This window comes from Pipistrellus hanaki (assembly GCF_964339955.1).
Source record: "Pipistrellus hanaki genome assembly, chromosome: X".
NCBI lineage: Eukaryota > Metazoa > Chordata > Mammalia > Chiroptera > Vespertilionidae > Pipistrellus > Pipistrellus hanaki.
The window spans coordinates 73,054,831-73,073,122 of record NC_140524.1 but is presented as its reverse complement, the minus strand read 5'-3'; the positions used below and the strand labels follow the sequence as shown (position 1 = coordinate 73,073,122).

At 41.3% G+C, this 18,292-nt stretch overlaps 2 pseudogenes across 2 annotated transcripts; one reads left to right on the top strand and one right to left on the bottom strand.

Moving 5' to 3' along the window:
• Positions 1-8,873: 8,873 nt before the first annotated feature.
• LOC311614845 (septin-9-like) lies at positions 8,874-16,024 on the bottom strand (annotated as a pseudogene). Its single transcript has 3 exons — positions 15,648-16,024; positions 12,327-12,528; positions 8,874-9,805 (listed from the first exon to the last, which is right to left on the bottom strand). The product of its transcript is annotated as a septin-9-like (transcript).
• Positions 10,075-10,862, top strand: LOC311614971 (large ribosomal subunit protein bL9m-like; annotated as a pseudogene). The gene has a single exon. The product of its transcript is annotated as a large ribosomal subunit protein bL9m-like (transcript).
• Positions 16,025-18,292: the final 2,268 nt, after the last annotated feature.

Genomic DNA, 18,292 nt, shown 5'->3' with positions numbered 1-18,292 from the left:
GAACTTTAAGGAATAACTGAATTCAAAAACTACTGGCAAATAATCAAGATAAACAAAAACAACTATGGGACTAAATGAATTGAGGATAATTATTCTTATGATTCTATTTAAAATATTGTTGACTTTTAAGTCTTTTGTTTCCCGAATATAGGGAAAAGTAAAGAGTAGACATTCTGCATTGTAGGTACTAACAAATTGGTAACAGATTCATTTCACAGTGCGCTCTCAGCAGTTGAAGATTTCAAAGATCATGGCTTACAACCAGGAGATTTGGTGTATTGGAAAAGACACCAAATAAAAGACTCTCTCCAACCTCGTTGGAGGGGACCTTACCAGATATCACTAACTAATCCATGTGCAGCTGAACTTAAAGGAGTTAGCTCATAGATTCACATTTCTCATTAAAAAAAAAAAAAAAAAAAAAAAAAAAGCACCTGGCTGTGAATGGATGTCTACTCCCATCTCTGACACCATCTCCATCTGCAGCGGAGATCACAGACTTTTCAAGGACGAGAAGTCACTGACAATGGAGGCAGACATCTATCCCAAGATGTCAACAAGGCCTGTATGCCCACAAACTGATATTGCTTGTTTTATATCATCTGATTGATATTGAATGAATGTACATAAAATGATTTGCATATTATTATGATCCTATGGTTCCCTAGTGGAAACAATATCTACCTCCCCAGATCTCTTCCTTTATTAGATATGAAAAATTTAACTTGGATACCTGCTAATCTTTCCTACCTACTACACAATGATGTTCTGATTATCAGGTATGATAGTGAAATTAATGTTTTGTTAGCCACACATTGGTCTTCTCCTACTATCAATATAAGCTTTGGTTGTAGTTGTTGTTGTTGTTGTTGTTTTCTGGCTCTATCTATTATAAAAGACTCACCTTTAGACAAATACCTTTAAGAATATCTCCCTGTAATAGATCAACTGAAGGACTTGTATACATGCATATAAGTACAACCAATGGACATGGAACTCTGGGGAGGGAGGGGATGTGTGGGAGGGAGGGGGGAAAAATCAATAAAATATGTAAAATAAATAAATAAATAAATACAAAAAAATAAAATTAATTGCTTTCAGAAGAAAAAAAAAAAAGAATATCTCCCTGATAATTCCACTGGTAGAACTGTATATGGATCTAATCTGGATGAATATTGTATGGCTATAGAGATGGGTAATGAATAGCTAAGAAAAACATCTGGATATGATAGCAAAAGGCTTGCAGCAGCTTGTCCTATCTGTCATAGCATATCATGTCCTCAGACTCACCAGCCATGCTCTTATGGCTGGATATCTGTGAAACAAGAAAGAAATCAATGGGTCCCCATTTCAGCAATTATTTACATCACTTGGTGGGTAGATATGTTTATAATTACCCCACCGTCCTTATGTCCTGGAAGCTTGAGGAGCCCTATGGAATACTCAAACTCTAGCTCATTTGAGAGTCACCTTCATCCATTTAACTATGGCATGGGAAACTCAACATTTTTGGCTCCACTCAGTGTACCCTAACTGCTCCCAAGCCATAACTACCCAATGGCAAAAAGATTTCTGGTGTATCCAACAACATTGGTCTCCCTAAAAGAAGCAAAAGAGGAATACTTGGAGGAGTAGGGGCTGGCCTTGGTATCCTGGGACAAGCTGAACTTGCAACTAATGAAGAATGTCATTCATTAGAAAAGGATTTTTATTTCAAATAGGTCATATAGAGGGAATGCTGTTTCAGGAAGAAGGAAAAAGGGTGGGAAGCAGCATGGAAAGACAATAAAGCCTTAGTTTCATGGATAGAACAGGCTCAACAGACTATAAAAACTCATGCCCAGCCCAACAATGGGAACCTGCCTGTGCCCTAACTCAACTGGGCCTGTTATCTATGCTAATGCAAGGAATCTGAAGTGGCTATGAAACAATGGCCAACTATAATGGCTGCAGAAGCCCAGGCCAGACACTTATGAGACTCATATGGTTCTCCAGGAATTTGGAAAATTTTAAATGGGAAATGAGATCTACAACATTGTGTTTTTAAAAGCCCAGGTTCCAGTTAAAATTTAAAAAGCTTAAAATTTCCAGTAGTTCAACTGGCTGGCCTAAGGACCATCCTCAATAATACTAGAATACTTCCAATGGGAAGTAGATGGGCCATATTTAAAAATAATAAACAATGTGAACTCATCTCACTGTCTGTGAAAATTGGAAAGGTGAATGGTTAAGCCACCAATCCATATGTAACACTGAATTCACCCAGTCCTGGCCTATTGTATCTACCCCAACAAATAACAATATAGTATATGGGAAAGGGGCGTTTTTGCTAAGAAGGGTTAAAAGCAATTTTTACTGTAATATCACCAAGTTTACATGAAATAATACTAGAATATGGTGTAATACTGAAATTATAGGCAGAATGACTTTGCTTGATGTTCACAAAATCTGTGATTATATTGATACTAAAAAAACAATGTATTGGGAAATTGAATTCTTCCCCATGAAGCCATTTTTTTTTTTTTAAAGAACAATATTTATTTATTTATTTATTTATTTATTTATTTATTTATTTATTTTTACTTATTTTGATTTCTTTCTTTTTGCCCCCCTCCCTCCCTCCCACACATCCCCTCCCTCCCCAGAGTTTTATGTCCATTGGTTGTACTTATATGCATGTATACAAGTCCTTCGGTTGATGTATTATCTCCCCCAGATCCTCCTCCCCTCCCCTCTGAAATTTGACAATCTGCTTGTTGCTTTACTGTCTCTATATCTATCTTTTGGTTCATCAGTTTATAATGATCTTTATTATCCACAAATGAGTGAGGTCATGTGGTGTTTCTCTTTCATTGATTGGCTTATTTCACTCAGCATGATGTTCTCCAATTCCATCCAGGTTGCTGCAAATGATGAGAATTCCTTCTTTTTTATGGCAGCATAGTATTCCATTGTGTAGATGTACCATGGTTTTTGGATCCAATCATCTGCTGACGGGCACCTGTTTCCAAATTCTGGCTATTGTAGATTGTGCTGCTATGAACATAGGGGTGCATATATCCTTTCTGATTGGTGTTTCTAGTTTCTTGGGATATATTCCTAGGAGTGGGATTACTGGGTCAAATGGGAGTTCCATTTTCAGTTTTTTGAGGAAATTCCACACTGTTCTCCACAGTGGTTGCACCAGTCCCATGAAGCCATTTTTATGGGAACTAACTGGCCAGAAGAAAATTAGAGCTTCTAGATAATGAAATAGTAGAGTCTTGATTTATCTGGCCAAACATATAATAAGATACAAATGACAGTGGATGAAGGAGGAAAACATAATTAGCTTAATAAAAAATTATGATAATACATGTAAAGGGTTTTTCAGTTGGCTGGGATGCTTGGTCCCCTTAGACTTTTCCTTGTCCAGTATTAGACATTTTCTGTTCCTAATCAGTGTTATTAGTTTAGTATTGTTACTTTTGTTCATGATATGTAAATGTTATATTAGATGCAGAAAAGCAAAACTTAAGACAAACAGCAAAAAGACTCCGATCATGGTAGCTCAAAAATTAGAAATGATCCAGAATACTTTTTAACAAGGACATATAGGATCTGATTGTCTCCCATTCACCTGCCATATATATATATATATATATATATATATGTATGTATATATATATATATATATGTGTGTGTGTGTGTGTGTGTGTGTGTGTGTGTGTGTGTGTGTGTGTATGTATATATTTCAACCTTAAATGCCATCTAAGGTTATGGTCTTGCCCCAATCCCACTTACTTGCCTTTCACTTTGAAGAAAAAACAAAAATTTAGTCTTGACTTCTATCGAAAGTTAAGGTCTTGCCCCATCTTCAATGGGCCCTTATTTAGAGAGACAAAGCTAACACTGAGACTTGCAAGGAATGAGCCTTCCTAGGTATGGAACCTCTTTATCCAAACAAAAGGTTTTTATAAAGACATCCTTTGCATTAATTATTGACCAAAAAAGGGGTGTGTGGATGAAAAGGGGCCACATGCTAACCTGACAAGCTCAGGGAAGACCTGCATGTCTGCCTTGCAAACAGACACCTAAAATAATCGCAAAAGATAAAATTAAAACCTTTTAACTAAAAGAAGTTTATGGTGGGTTGTCATGTTCTCAGCTAGAATCTCCCCTGACAATGGTAAATTTTCACCCTAATTAATCCTGTCTATTTTCTTTTGCATCTAAAATAACATACCTTTGGAAAGTCAGGGTAAAGTTCCTTTCTCTGGACCCCTCAGGGCACAACCAATGCCACAGAGCAGAGACTACAAATCCTCCCATTGTTATTTTTATCCTGTTAATTGTTGAGTATTAGCATTCCTTTACCCACCTATGCAATTTTTTATTTTATTTTTTATCCAATCCCAAAGGTCACCCCTTTGCTTTTTCCCTGCTTTCTTAATCAATCACCAATGAATTTCATGTAACCCACTTATGTCTTCTCTTTTGATTGTTGTTGCAGAATTTACCAGACAACCGGAAAATACACAATGAGTACTCAGAGATTCAGTAAAAACCCTTTATTTAAAGCAGCGCTGCTGGCTCAGGAGATTCAAAGATCCAAAGCCAGAACAGCTAATACAATGAGATCACCCCTTATATATTCCTAAGTTTCTTTGTTTCCTAACTACTGTTATGGGGTCACTCGCAAGAGACTACCACCAGAGACAGAGATAAAAATTTGAGCCTTTAATAAACTGGCCAGTGAGTGTAATTGCAGCACTCTACCGCGGTAAAGGCCTAACTGCAGTGCAGACCACAGGTGTTACAGCAAATTTATACTCAGAAACCACAAGAGAGAGTTAGGACATTTACAATGACAACACAAAGCTTACAAAAGTTATTTCAGCCATTTCCAAGGAACTCCGGGCACAGGTGCAAAGCCTAGGCATGCTTGGCCGGAGCTTAAACCTCTAACTCCCTCTAAACTCCAACCAACCCATTGTTCAGTGATCTACTCTAACTCCCTCTGTCCTAACACATCCTACCTGCAGGCAATGGAGGAGCTGTACAATGTTTGCAGCCCAGAACACTACTGGGCTTTTGTGCTGAGCTTCCACAGCCCCTCCAGAGTCAGTTGGAATGGGGAAGTTAGATTGTATCTAAATGCCTGGCCTGGGCGGTACCAGCAACTGCCTCCCCTAGGGCCAACCTACCAAATTCCCTGTCTGTGGCGCCTGAAAACTGGGAGCACTCAGGAAAACAGAATATTGCCTAAGGAAGGGGCAATGACTTAATTATATTGTAGGCCCATAGACAGCAAACTGCTGCTCGTGAGCCACATGCAACTCTTTGGCCTCTTGAGTGTGGCTCTTCCACAAAACACCACGGCATGGGCGAGTCTATTTTGAAGAAGTGGTGTTAGAAGAAGTTTAAGTTTAAAAAATTTGTCTTTCAAAAGAAATTTCAATTGTTGTACTGTTGATATTTGGCTCTGTTGACTAAAGAGTTTGCTGACCACTGCCGTAAGCTAACAAAAATTTGCACTAGGACAGTGGTCACTGATGTGACTGGTTGCCCCCTATATTCTTCCTCATTGTAATGTATAAAATAAGGTGAAACACTGCCATTCTCTGGAACATAATCTCAATTCCCTTTAGATTTTGTTTCCCAGCAATGGTCCACAGTTTGGCTCAAATACACTTACAAAAATTCTTCACAAGTTTGAATATTTCTTACACTGACAATGGGAACACATTTTTTTTTTTTTTTGCCTCAGGTTCTATTATGGATCAGCACAACAATATTTAAAATATTTGTTCATCATGGATTTTTCTGTTAATTTTCTTTTTTTTCTTCTTCTTATTTGGAACATTTATTTCAGGAAATACATTTCCAACACTTTGTTGTTTATACAAAAAGAGACAGATTCTCAGGAGGATCCCAGCAAAAGGCCACTACAGAATGCATCCCAATAAAAGGGATTCTTTTGAGACTCTGGGCTGGAGGAGGAAAGCGGAGCCATCTGAGCGGGGTTACAGGGCTTCTGGTGTTGAAGGACCTAGGCATTCAGGTGGACCGCTACATCGCCTCAGAGGTGTGCAAGGACTCCATCATGGTAGGCATGGTGTGGCATCAGGAGAAGATCATGTACGTTGGGGACTTCCACAGAGTCACACAGAAGCATATCCAGGAGAGGGGCCCAATGGACCTGGTGACTGGGGGCAGTCCGTGCAATGACTTCTCCATCGTCAACCCTGCCTACAAGGGACTCTACGAGGGCACTAGCCAGCTCTTCTTTGAGTTCTACTGCCTCCTGCATGACGCGCGGCCCAAAGAAGGAGATGAGTGCCCCTTTTTCTGGCTCTTTGAGAATGTGGTGGCCATGGGTGTTAGTGACAAGAGGGACATCTCACGATTTCTCAAGTCTAACACTGTGATGATTGATGCCAAAGAAGTGTCAGCTGCACACAGGGCCCACTACTTCTGGGGGAACCTTCCCTGTATGAACAGGCCGTTGGTATCCACTGTGAATGATAAGCTGGAGCTGCAGGAGTGTCTGGAGCATGGCAGAATAGCCAAGTTCAGCAAAGTGAGGACCATTACCAAGAGGTTGAACTCCCTAAAGCAGGGCAAAGACCAGCATTTCCCTGTCTTCATGAATGATAAAGAGGACATCTTATGGTGCAGTGAAATGGAAAGGGTGTTTGGTTTCCCTGTCCACTATACGGGCATCTTTAACATGAGCTGCTTGGCAAGGCATTGACTACTGGGCTGGTCCTGGAGTGTGCTGGTCATCCAGAACCTCTTCACTCTGCTGAAGGAATATTTTGCTTGTATGTAAGGGACATGAGGGCAAACTGAGGTAGTGACACAAAGTTAAACAAAACAAACAAACAAACAAAAAAAACTCAACAAAACACAAAGAACATGAGGATGAAGAGAAATATCAGCACCCAGAAGAGAAAAGGTAATTTAAAACAAAAATCAGAGGTGGAAACACAGGAGGGCTTGGCCTGGTGAATAGGATTGGCCATCATCTCCTGATTTTTTAATGTTAATCTTTAGTTCAATTTAAAAACAACATCAAGTTTCTCCCTCTCCCTACCCCCGCCCCCTTTTTGTTTTCAACTCTTTTCAGAGAAGTTTTCTGTTTGGTTTTTGTTTCTTGCTGTGACTGAAACAAGAGGGTTTATTGCAGCAAAAATTAATAACAAAACAAAACAAAAAAATTAATAACAAAACATAGTAACAATACCTTGCAGAGAGAAAATATAAGAAAGAAGGAAAAAGGAAATTCTATGGAAATCTATATATTGGTATTGGATTTTTTAAAACTATATATCTTTTTGTTGTTGTCTCTAGCCTGATCAGATAGGAGCACAAGCAGGGGATGGGAAGTAGAGACATACTCAGGAGGCCAAAACCCCTCCCAGCCACTGAGCTGTCCTGCCAGCACCATTCCTGGTGATGCAAAGCAGAACCCAACAAGCAGCAGGGAGATGAGGACACCAGAAGACCCTTTTATACAGTATTTCAGGAGCCTACCACACAGGAAACCTTGAAGAAAACCAGTTTCTAGAAGCCGCTGTTATCTCTCGTTTAGAATATATGAGCTCTCTCCATAAAAGGTACTATTTTTAAAAAATATATATTTTATTGATTTTTTTACAGAGAGGAAGGGAGAGAGATAGGAAGTTAGAAACATCGATGAGAGAGAAACATTGACCAGCAGCTTCCTGCACACTCCCCATTGAGGATGTGCCCACAACCGAGGCACATGCCCTTGACCGGAATCGAACCTGGGACACTTTAGTTCGTAGGCCGATGCTCTATCCACTGAGCCAAACCAGTTTCGGCTATAAAAGGTACTGTTAACTACTGTACAACCTGACTTCATAATGGTGCTTTCAAACAGCGAGATGAGTAAAAACATCAGCTTCCATGTTGCCTTATGTGCAACGGGTTTTAATCAAGGATAAAGAGAGGGAGAAGGCCAATCACCATCAAGGTGGCTTTTCCCCTTGGTGTGCCACAGGGTGAAGGACAATTTGGGAACCGCGCTTCCCTGTTTCTCCCTACCACAAAGCAGTGAGATGAGATGATCAGGACCTTGGACTGCTGAGAGCGGGATTCATCCAGGATCATGCAATAACCTTTTTTATTATTATTTTTTTTAAATGAGACTCCCTCAGCAAGATGGCAGGATAAAGGGTCTTCATTCCAAGTTTCTCACATTAGCCGATTTGAGGGCTCCTTGTGGTACAATCAGAACTAATCCAGAGTGTGGGAAAGTGATAGTTAAAAACCCCACCCAGAGCATATGAAAAAACATACAAAACATTAAAAAAAAAAAAAAATCCCAGCCACAGGGGGGGGGACAGAGGTACCACAGGGTGACAAGGACACACTTCCCTCTCCAACCTGTCTCCATTCCCATCTGAGGGGACAGCAGGAGTGTGGGCTCAAGTGGGCAGCTGGATAAAGGCACTCACTTCCTGTTCCAGGATGGGCTCGCAGGTGGGTGGGTGGGCAGCAGCCGATGGGCTTGCCACGTCTAAGCAATTGGCAACTTGTGTCTCATGGAATTAACTAGTCTCCCCGTGGGGGGTACAGGGGTTAGAGGGGCTCTCTGAGTTATGTGGTCTGAGTTATGGCCCACACCATGTAAGGGGGTGGAGACAGGAAGGGGCTCCAGGTCCCCCAGGGGGCTCCATTCCTCCTGGGCATACCCCGGGCATGCTCTTGGGGCTGAAACTGTGGGGGTAGGGGGGTGGGGAGACTAAGAACAAGTGCAGGAAGCCCATGGTCCAGCCTCCCTGGACCTCAGGGACAGCCAGAATGCTTGCCTCTACCCCCGGCACCCCATGGGTGAGCCAGTAACAATCATACTCAGGGGGCACTCATTGTCTGTCCTGGCATCGTTGTGAGGGGTGGAGAGCAATGCCAAATGCAGGGAAGGATATAAAATGAATGGGGCGGGGGGAGGGGGAGCTGTGTCTAGGGTCGGCGGGTCTATATCTCCTGTGCCCTCCATTCCTGGCCCAGTTGGTCATGCTGCTCTTGTGCAGGTGCTTCACACAGTAGGCCTCAAAGTGGATGCTGCTGGTGGTGTCCTTGATGTTCTGCATGTGCGTTCTGATGAGGAGGTCCCTCGGGTAAGCAAACTCACAGTGCATGATGTTCTCAACTTCTATGGTGCCCCGTTTGGTTTTCCTGCTGAAGATTCTCTTCCTGTTCACTTGTGGTCACTGCCCACCACAGGAACGGGAAGATCTCAGGAATTCTCGTTCACCAGCCCGTCCTCCGTGTCCTTGTCAAACTTCTTCTGGGGGTACACGTAGATACCATTGGACAGCAGGTCGGCGGTGATATGCTGTTTGAAGTAGGCCCTCTCCTCCAGGGTCAGCATGTCGGCCTTGGCAATGACAGGAACGATGCTCAGGTGCTTCATGAACTTCGATGTCCAGGGGCCTAAGGGAGTGGCTGGTGGTTGGGATGAAGTACAGGCAACAGTGCACACGTGTGTCGGGGATGCGCTTCTTCTGGTTGCTGTTCACCTCCTCCTGCACATACTTCTTGAAATGGTTGCTGATGAACTTCGTGATGGGCTGCCAGCAGTTCTCATTGTTGATGTGGTCCCCAAAGCCTGGCGTGTCGATGACTATCAGCTTCATCCTGACGCCCTTCTCCTCGATATCCTGCGTTATAGACTTGATCTCGATGGTCTTGGGGATTCGCTCCTCTGAGCTGGGCGGCTGCACTGACTTCCGACTGATTTTGAATTTGAAGAGAGTGCTGATCAAGGTGGACTGCCCCAAGCCGCTCTGCCCAACTGTTGTAGTGTAACTCCCATCTTACAAAGGACCCCTCAAAAAAAGTAAAATTATGGAGTCATTTATTAAAAGCCGACAGCATACGAGGGAGTGAAAGCGCACCGGACCTCGCAGCCCCGAACAGCTTGCCACGCCTGGCTTATATTGGCAGAAAATCACAAAAGTATCGATTACATCTTTGGGTGTGGAATGAGAAACCTGTTTCGCAAAAAAGCATTTTTACAGAAGCAGAATTTGAGCAACTTAGGGCCCTCTCCACGCCCGGAACATGGCGTTCCCTGGCCGGGCTCTGCTGCTCGTGGCCACTGAGCAGCTACTGCGAGGAGTCGAGTCGGGGCGCTGTTCCGGCCGCAACTGGAAGGGTGCACCCCCGGCCCGGAGCGCGGCTTCAGCCTCTCTCACAACCAGGGCACGGTCATCGTGGAGCGCTGGTGGAAGGTGCCGCTGGAAGACGAGAAGGGTCAGAAGCCGCGCCTGCACTGGCGCCACCGAGTCTACCTGCTGGTGGAGGACACGAAGTACCGGCCCAAAGAGAACCTGGAGCTCAACCTCACGCAGTCGGCAGAGGAGCTTGGAGTCTGGAGTGACTTGGTTTCAATGAGGAAATCTGTGGGCCTTAATAAGCTTCTTTCTCAAGGACTGGCTGTATATGCATTCCCTGAAAACAGGAAGTTGTTTGAAGAGGAGAAATTGCTAAGAAAAGAAGGAAAACTAGAAAAGATTCAGACCAAGGCGGTGAGGTGAAAGTGAAATTTCTGAAAAATTGTCACCTGGAAGTGGGGATGAAGAACATTGTCAAATGGGAGCTAAACCCTGAAATAGTTGCCAGCCGTTTTCTAAAAAATCTTGGTGTTGTGGTAGCCCCGCTTGCATTAAAGTTACCAGAAGGGCCCATCACGCGATGGGGTGAGTATTGGTGTGAGGTGACGGTAAATGGGCTGGACACTATCAGGGTACCTATGTCTGTGGTGAACTTTGAGAAGCCCAAGACAAAAAGATACAAATACTATATAGTTGGCCCAGCAAGCTGCCAAGGAAACGGCCCCCACCAGCTAGCTCCCAGACGATCTGAATCTACTCTCCCTCAAAAGTGATGAAGCAGAATCTGAGGCACAGTGGAGCAAAGGTGAGCCCGCTCTGACCAAATATGGAATTTGAGACCATATGGGGACATTGGACTAACCTACATATATATGTTGAATTCTGCAAATTTGTCATCTCCATCTTTGACTATTATCACCTCTCACCTTATTGGGGTAGTCCTGCTCAAGATATACCAAGTTATAGATATGATAAGGTAAATATTCATAGATAAAAAACAGTCAAGATCCTATTTCCTCTTCCTTCATTGGAATAAATGGAAGAGCTAGCCATTGTCTTTAGTGCTTGCCTATCCTCATCATCCAAATTAAACATTTATGTCTCAAAAAGAAAGAGGTTGTGTTCCTTTTAGGTGTTTACTGAGCTTGAGTAGTCAGGACAGGACATCCACATGGTATGTCCTCTTGAGCCACTGGACATACCTGCTAAAAAGGAAGAAAATACATTTGCAGACCACACCTCACAGATGCTGTAGGCAAATTACTCAACAAACTGTTACGTCTTTAGTCTTAAAATTTACTCTCACCAGGTTTGGCTCAATGGGTAGAACTTCAGTCTGTGGACTGAAGGGTTCCAGGTTCCATTCTGGTCAAGGGCACATGCTTGGGTTGAAGGCTCAATCCTCAAGGAGGCAGCCAATTAATGGTTCTCTCATTATTGATGTTTCTATCTCTCCCTCTCCTTTCCTCTCTGAAATCAATATATTTAAAAAAAAAAAATAACTTTCACCTTGGCTCAACGGCTAGAGCATTGTGCTGTGTGTGCGTTGATGTGTCTCTCACATCAGTGTTTCTTTCCCCCTCTTCCCTCTCTCCTCCCCTCTCCCTCCCTCTCTCTCCCTTTTTGCCTTCCTCACTCCCACTTTTTCTAAAAATCAATAGAAAAGAAATCCTCGGGTGAGGATTAAGAAAACACACAAAAATTTACTCCTATTAGGTATTTTGATAAAATCATCAATATGAGTAAGCACAATGGATTCTACTTTTCTAAGGCAATCTGAATTAAAGCCTAAGGGTAAATGGTGAAAATAAAGATGGGATGAAAGAAGTTAAAAAAAAAAATTTGAGCAACTTAGTTATCTACGAATCACTAAATCAACAGAAACACATTATATGGGACCACCTGGACAATTTAGAATAATTGTGCTGTCCAGATTCTGGGATCACTGAATCAACAGGAATGCACTATCTGTAGCTACTGAGGCAATTTAGGATAATTGATCTGTCCTGGATCCCAGAAGAATGTGCTTCAGAGACCAGTGAGATCACAATCAATGGGATATTCAAACCATCACCAATGGAGTATTGAGATAGCATCCATAAGTTCAGAAAATCAAAATAACATTTCAATGAGTACAGAACCCAAAACAGCAAGGCTAAAATATTAAACAGCAATTGTTTACCCAAGTATGGTTTCTACCATACTTTACGACCACCATGATGTTAAACTCAAAGCCCTGCTTCTGCTCCAGGATGGAGTCAATGCCCACATAGCCAAAGTCCTCAGGGGGCCTTCTCATTCTGTGGCGCAGGTGCTGGCTTGAGCCTGGCATTTCTGGGAGGTGTCAACCATGTCGTCAGCACAGCTGGGATCTGCCTCGGTCGCCTGAACTTTCTTCTTCCTGGAGTCTCAGAACCGGATTCCAGTTCAGCTAGGCCCCTCAAGGTGGGCGGTGAGTCAGCCTCTTTCTCCCTCCCTCCTTGCAGGCCCTGTGCGGAGTAGGACCCCTGACAGGAAGGGCTAGGGGTCCCAGAGGAGGGAGCTAGGAAGAAACCCTGTTGGGGCTGGACCTGGATGCTGGGAAGGATTATGTGTTAATTTTCTAAAATTGCATTTTACAATTTCATACCCATTAGAATGGCTGTAATGAAAAAGACATAAAAGCATTAGCAAGAATGTGGAGAAATTAAAACCCTCTTATATTGGTGATATAAATGTAAAATGAGGAATAGTTTGTCAGGCTCTCAAAAAGCTAAATCTAGGTAAAAAAGCTAAATATGACCTAACAGTTCCACTCCTAAGTATATGCTCATGGGAATTGAAAACATGTCCATATAAAAACTTGTTCATAACAGCATTATTTATAACAGCCAAAATGTGGAAATTACTCAATCAACTGATGAATGAATAAACAAAATGTAGTATATCCTTACAATGAATGAACCTAGAAAACATTACACTAAATTTAAAAAACACAATAAAAAAGACCACATATAGTATAATTTCCCTTACATGAAATGTCTAGAATAGACAAACAAAGAGAGACAGAAAATAGATTTGTTGCCTAGAACTGGGATGAGAGGGATTGACTACTAATGGATACAATGTTTCTTTATGCTGTGATGAAAATATTCTAAAAATAGATTTGGTGATGGTTTCACAATTCTGTAAATAGCTGAAAACCATTGTATTGTGCACTTTATTTTATTTTTTAATATTTTTTTTATTAAATTATTATCTGTGTACATATTTTAACATTGCCCCCCCCCCAATACATACCCTCCCTCCCCAGAGTTTTGTGTCCATTGGTTGTACTTATGTATTGTGCACTTTAAATAAGTGAGCTTTATGACATGTAGGTTATAACTCAATAAAGCTGTAAAATAAGTAATTACATTAAAATATTACTTATCTTGATTACTGGTTTTTTATGCTCTCTTAAAGTTTGTAACCAGGGTAAATGCCATACTTGACTCTAATCCTGGTTCTGGAATCAGTGACTTCTAAAAGCTTCTTGCATAAAATCAGGTATTGCCCACAGGCTATTGATTACTGAAATGCTAATCATTAAAGACTATCTCTTAGGTTTTCATTCCTATTAGAATGTTAATTCCCCAAGAGGAAGGGGAGCAGAGAATAGCCCAGTAAGTATTGTTCACCATTGATATCTTGTAAATGAAGTTATTTGTTCTTTTCCCCAGAGCATTTTTTTAGGGGAAAGTTTGAGACGTTAAGGCTCTGAGAGCAGGCCCTAAGGATGAGAAAAGTCCAGATAAAAAAGATCGAATACCACAAAAACAAACTCTATGTCAGGCTCTGCACAAGGTGCAGGGTTATAGCAGTGAAAAAGGGAGACATGCTCCATGACTTCAATGACTTTACAATGTGGTATTTGAGATATGCTAAAGACCTGGTTTTGCATTGAAGACATGAAATAGTGCACAGAGGAGGGAAAGTATTGGGTATGCACAGTGGCTAAGTTTACAAAGCACCTTTTCACCAATATCTCATTGAGTCTTCACAACAACCCATTGAGTTTTGAAAATGGTGTTAAGCTAAATGATAGTCAGCAGTAGAATCCAGGTTTCATCATCTTTTCACTACATACTGCAACTTGTCATACACAGGGACCTGTCTATTCTCCTTGGCTGGAGTTTGAAGAGTTATAACCGGATGAGCTACATGAAAGGTTGTGGATGAAAGGGGCCACATGCTAACCTGATAAGCTCAGGGAAGGCCTGCAAGGCAGTCTTGCAAACTCAGAGAACTAAAGTAACCACAAAGGACGGTCTGAAATTAAACTTTAACTAAACCCAGTTATGGTGGGTAGTGATATCCTAGGCTGTTATCTTCTCTGACAAGGTTAACATTTACCTTAACTGAGCCTATCTGTCTTTTTGCATCTATGATAACATATCCTTGAAATGTCTGGGTAACTTGTAACTTCCCTTTTCCGGACCACTTGGGGTCCTTCATTGTTATTGTTATTATGTTAATTGTTGACTATTGACTATCCTGTACCCACTGAAGTATGTGTCTATCATTTTACTTTTTATCAAATCCCAGGGGTTTTCCCCGCTTTGCTTTCACCCACCATTCTAATCTATCACAATTGAATTTTATGTAACCCACTTACATCCCCTCCTTTGATTGCAATATATAAAAATAGATGAAAACCTGCCATTCTCTGGAGCATTATTTCAATCCATTGAGGTTCTGCTTCCTGGCATTTGTTGACAGTTGGGCTCAAATAAACCCACAAAAATTATTTACAGGTTTCAATATTTTTACATTAGTTAACAAGGTGAACATGGTGGATTAACAGGGTGGTGCGCAGGTAGGCTAAATGGCCATCTCACAGGGTGATTTAAGAAAATTGAATTTAAGAAAAGAGGATGTGGGGTGGGATATCCAAAGGAAAGGGCTGCACAGCATCGAGCCAAGGGGACATTGGGTTGATGATGGCAGCCCCCAGGAGCTATAGTTTCATCCTTATAAGCAGTCATAGGCAGGAAACTTGTTAGTGGGTTTGGGGCTGAGCTGATTAGCTTGGAATGCAGATGGAATGCAAGCATGCAACCAGGTGCCTTCCGGTCAGTTTCCATTCCTTGTGTGGTCTGACTCCTGTTGTTCAGTGAGTATTTCCTGGTCTTTTGTTCTCCTATGGCAAGAAACTTCCAAATAGCTGTTAAGGATTATATTGCCTTACAGTCCTAACATTTTCCTCCTCTTTCCATTTGTTAATAATTATTCTTTTTAATTTTTTTCTCATTTTTTAAAATTAAGGTATTATATGTGTACATACCTTACAATAATTATTCTTAATGGAATCAGGGTGAAGGTCTATCTTCTGTCAGTCCTTCTATGGATAAGGTGATTTTCTCACAGATATATGAATAAAAAATTACACCACATATCAGAAACCAATCAGACAGCAGCTTAGTATATCCATTATAATCGAGTGTGAAATTATCAAAACATATTGCAATTATTAGCTACGAAAGACAATAACTAGAATACCTGGTAAAAGTCAGACATTCACCACAGGGAGCTACTTCAGCAACCTTTAGAGAAAATCTTCCTGCATCCTTTACCAAGAAAATAGGTCCCAAAGCATAAAGGGCCCTGTATAGTGCTTTCTTCCCAAAATGGATAGAATTATTCGGAGTATAATTCTGAATATTAGCAATAGGTGTCCCAACTCCTACTAGGCAAGATGTAAAGATCTGTTCTACATAGGTTCCTCCTTGAGGTGTTTTTTGGGTTTGATCATCCATTCCTTCTCTTCTTACCCTCTTACTCTGGTGTGATGGCTTTAGGGCTTTACCCCTGCCAGCTTCAGAGCAGTTGGAGTGGTGAGAAGCATGTCCCAGGATCCTATCCTGTTGATTGTCCATGTTTTGAGTAGACCTACATCTCCTACTAAGAAGGAATGTAGAAAAAAAAAATCCCTAGCACATATCAAATCATTTATTACAGCCAGTGTTTCATTAAGATGCAGGGTAGAGTTTGGATGTGATACCCAAGGCTAAAGAAACCTGTTGAATGACTTGGGAGGTAAAAGCTGGTCCTGAGGCAGCCAGAGTGTCACTTGTCTGGTTTTACTGCTTTTCTGGACCTGGAGGAAAAGGCCAGGGGGTCTAAACTGCTTGACCAGTGATATGCCAGGGGAGGAAAAGTTACCCGGGGGTGAGGTTCTTGTTTTCCCAGTTTTGCCCCTTGCTAGCCATCTGGGGGTTTCTGTCTGGTGAGTTTTTCTACCTGGCCCATAGTCTTTGCTCTGGTGGTGTAACATTCTGGAGATCTGTTTAACATTCCCCCCCCCCCCCCCCATCAAGAATTTTTGGCACTGAATTCTTTCAGAGAAAAAAGAGCATCAGATCTATTTTATAGGTGTTTTTTGCTGAAAGGGGGCAAAGTGTTTTCCTCCAGAGCCAAAAATCCTTACTCTCTGTCAGAGGGATAATGAAGATTGGGCTTAAAAGCAGGTTTTGATGGTGCCTGGTGGTGGTATTTCCTGAGTAAAAGTAGGCCTTTTAACCTGGTGGAGACAAACTCTGTTATAAATTTTAATATTATTGGATCAAAAGCTAGAACAACAAGAATTATGACAATGGTCTGGTGGAAGGAAAGAAGACACTAGTTTGGAGGGTTGTTGCCAGATATTTAAGAAAACTATAAAAAAAAATCAGGATTTAGTTTAGTTTAGTTCATGGGTGAAAAATAAAACTTTGAAGATAATGAACGGAATTAGAGTCTAATATCCTCAACTGAGTATATGGAATCTATTAAAAACATATCCGCCCCCCAAGATCACCCTTATTTTTGTTAAAGAGCCAAATTATGACCAATTTATTTACTGTATTATGTTTAGATCAATATGGCCTGATTTTTTGCATGAATATAATAAGAATAGCAATTGATTAAATAGTCTTTTAAAAACCAGCTTTGCTGGAATCTCATGTTGAACCTTAATTAGCCCCTCAGGGCAAAGCAGCTGAGCCACCTACCTGCCATCAGGTTTGCCTGCAAGACTTAGGTGAATTCTTTAAGTTCTTGGTCTCCAATGATATCTTGAGGTTCCTTCCTTGCCATCTCTCAGGAAAGCAAACTTTGTTCCTTACTTGGAAAGACTGCCATGAACCACGTGATTAAGCAAGGTACCATGACATTTCTTGCAAGAAGCTTTTGATTGACTTCAATCAGTTTTGAGAATGCTTTCTAGTGATGCTCAGAGTCCAGGGACATCCTTTTTAGATATGACATTCCAATCGAAGTCTTGATTAATAAATACACAATTGGAAACTGGTCTTATTAATTTATGCAAAGAAATGTTTTGCTATAAGAATTGCCAGATTCTGGAGGAATAAAGTAGGGAGAAAAATATAAAAGGTTTCATATTGCTTGGGAAGGTATAATTTACCAAATTGTTTTAGGGAAATAAAAACAAGCTTTCATATATCTGGAAGACAGAAAGGTTTCCATATAACTTATCTTTTATTTTTCCTGATTATTTGCTAGTATTTTATGTTTTCAGTCCTTTAGAGTTATACAAATTTTTACTTTAAAGAGATGACCTGCTTAGTCCTAGCCAGTTTAGCTCAATGGATGGAACGTTGGTCTGTAAACTGAAAGGTCCCTGGTTTGATTCTGGTCAAAGGCACATGCCTGGAATATTGGTTCGATCCCCAGTGGGGGACTTGCAAGAAGGCAGCCAATTCATGATTTTCTCTTATCATGCATGCTGCTCCCTTTCCCTCTTTCTTCCTCTCTGAAATCAATAAAAATGTATTTTTTAAAAATAGAGATGACCTGCTTAGAAAACTGTAATTTAAAGTAAGTCAGAGTCCTTGTTATGAATTTTTTCAAAGACTTAACATATTGTATTTGCAAATGCACAAAGAGGAAAACAATGATGAACTTAAATGGTTATAGTTTTGTTCCCTGCTCAATAAGTTTTATTTTCCCCTCCCCCCAAAAAGGCAGGCCAGAGGTGAGTCCTTGGGAGGTGTCCAGATTGAATTGCCCATGCTATGACTGCAATAAGTATTTGCAGGAGGGAGAGTCTCCTAGGAAGAGAGAAACCAATGGGATGACTAGATTACTAGCCTGGTTGGGCTCCCCTTCCTTGTGCTGAGGCTTATTCTAGGAGGCATCCCTCAGTG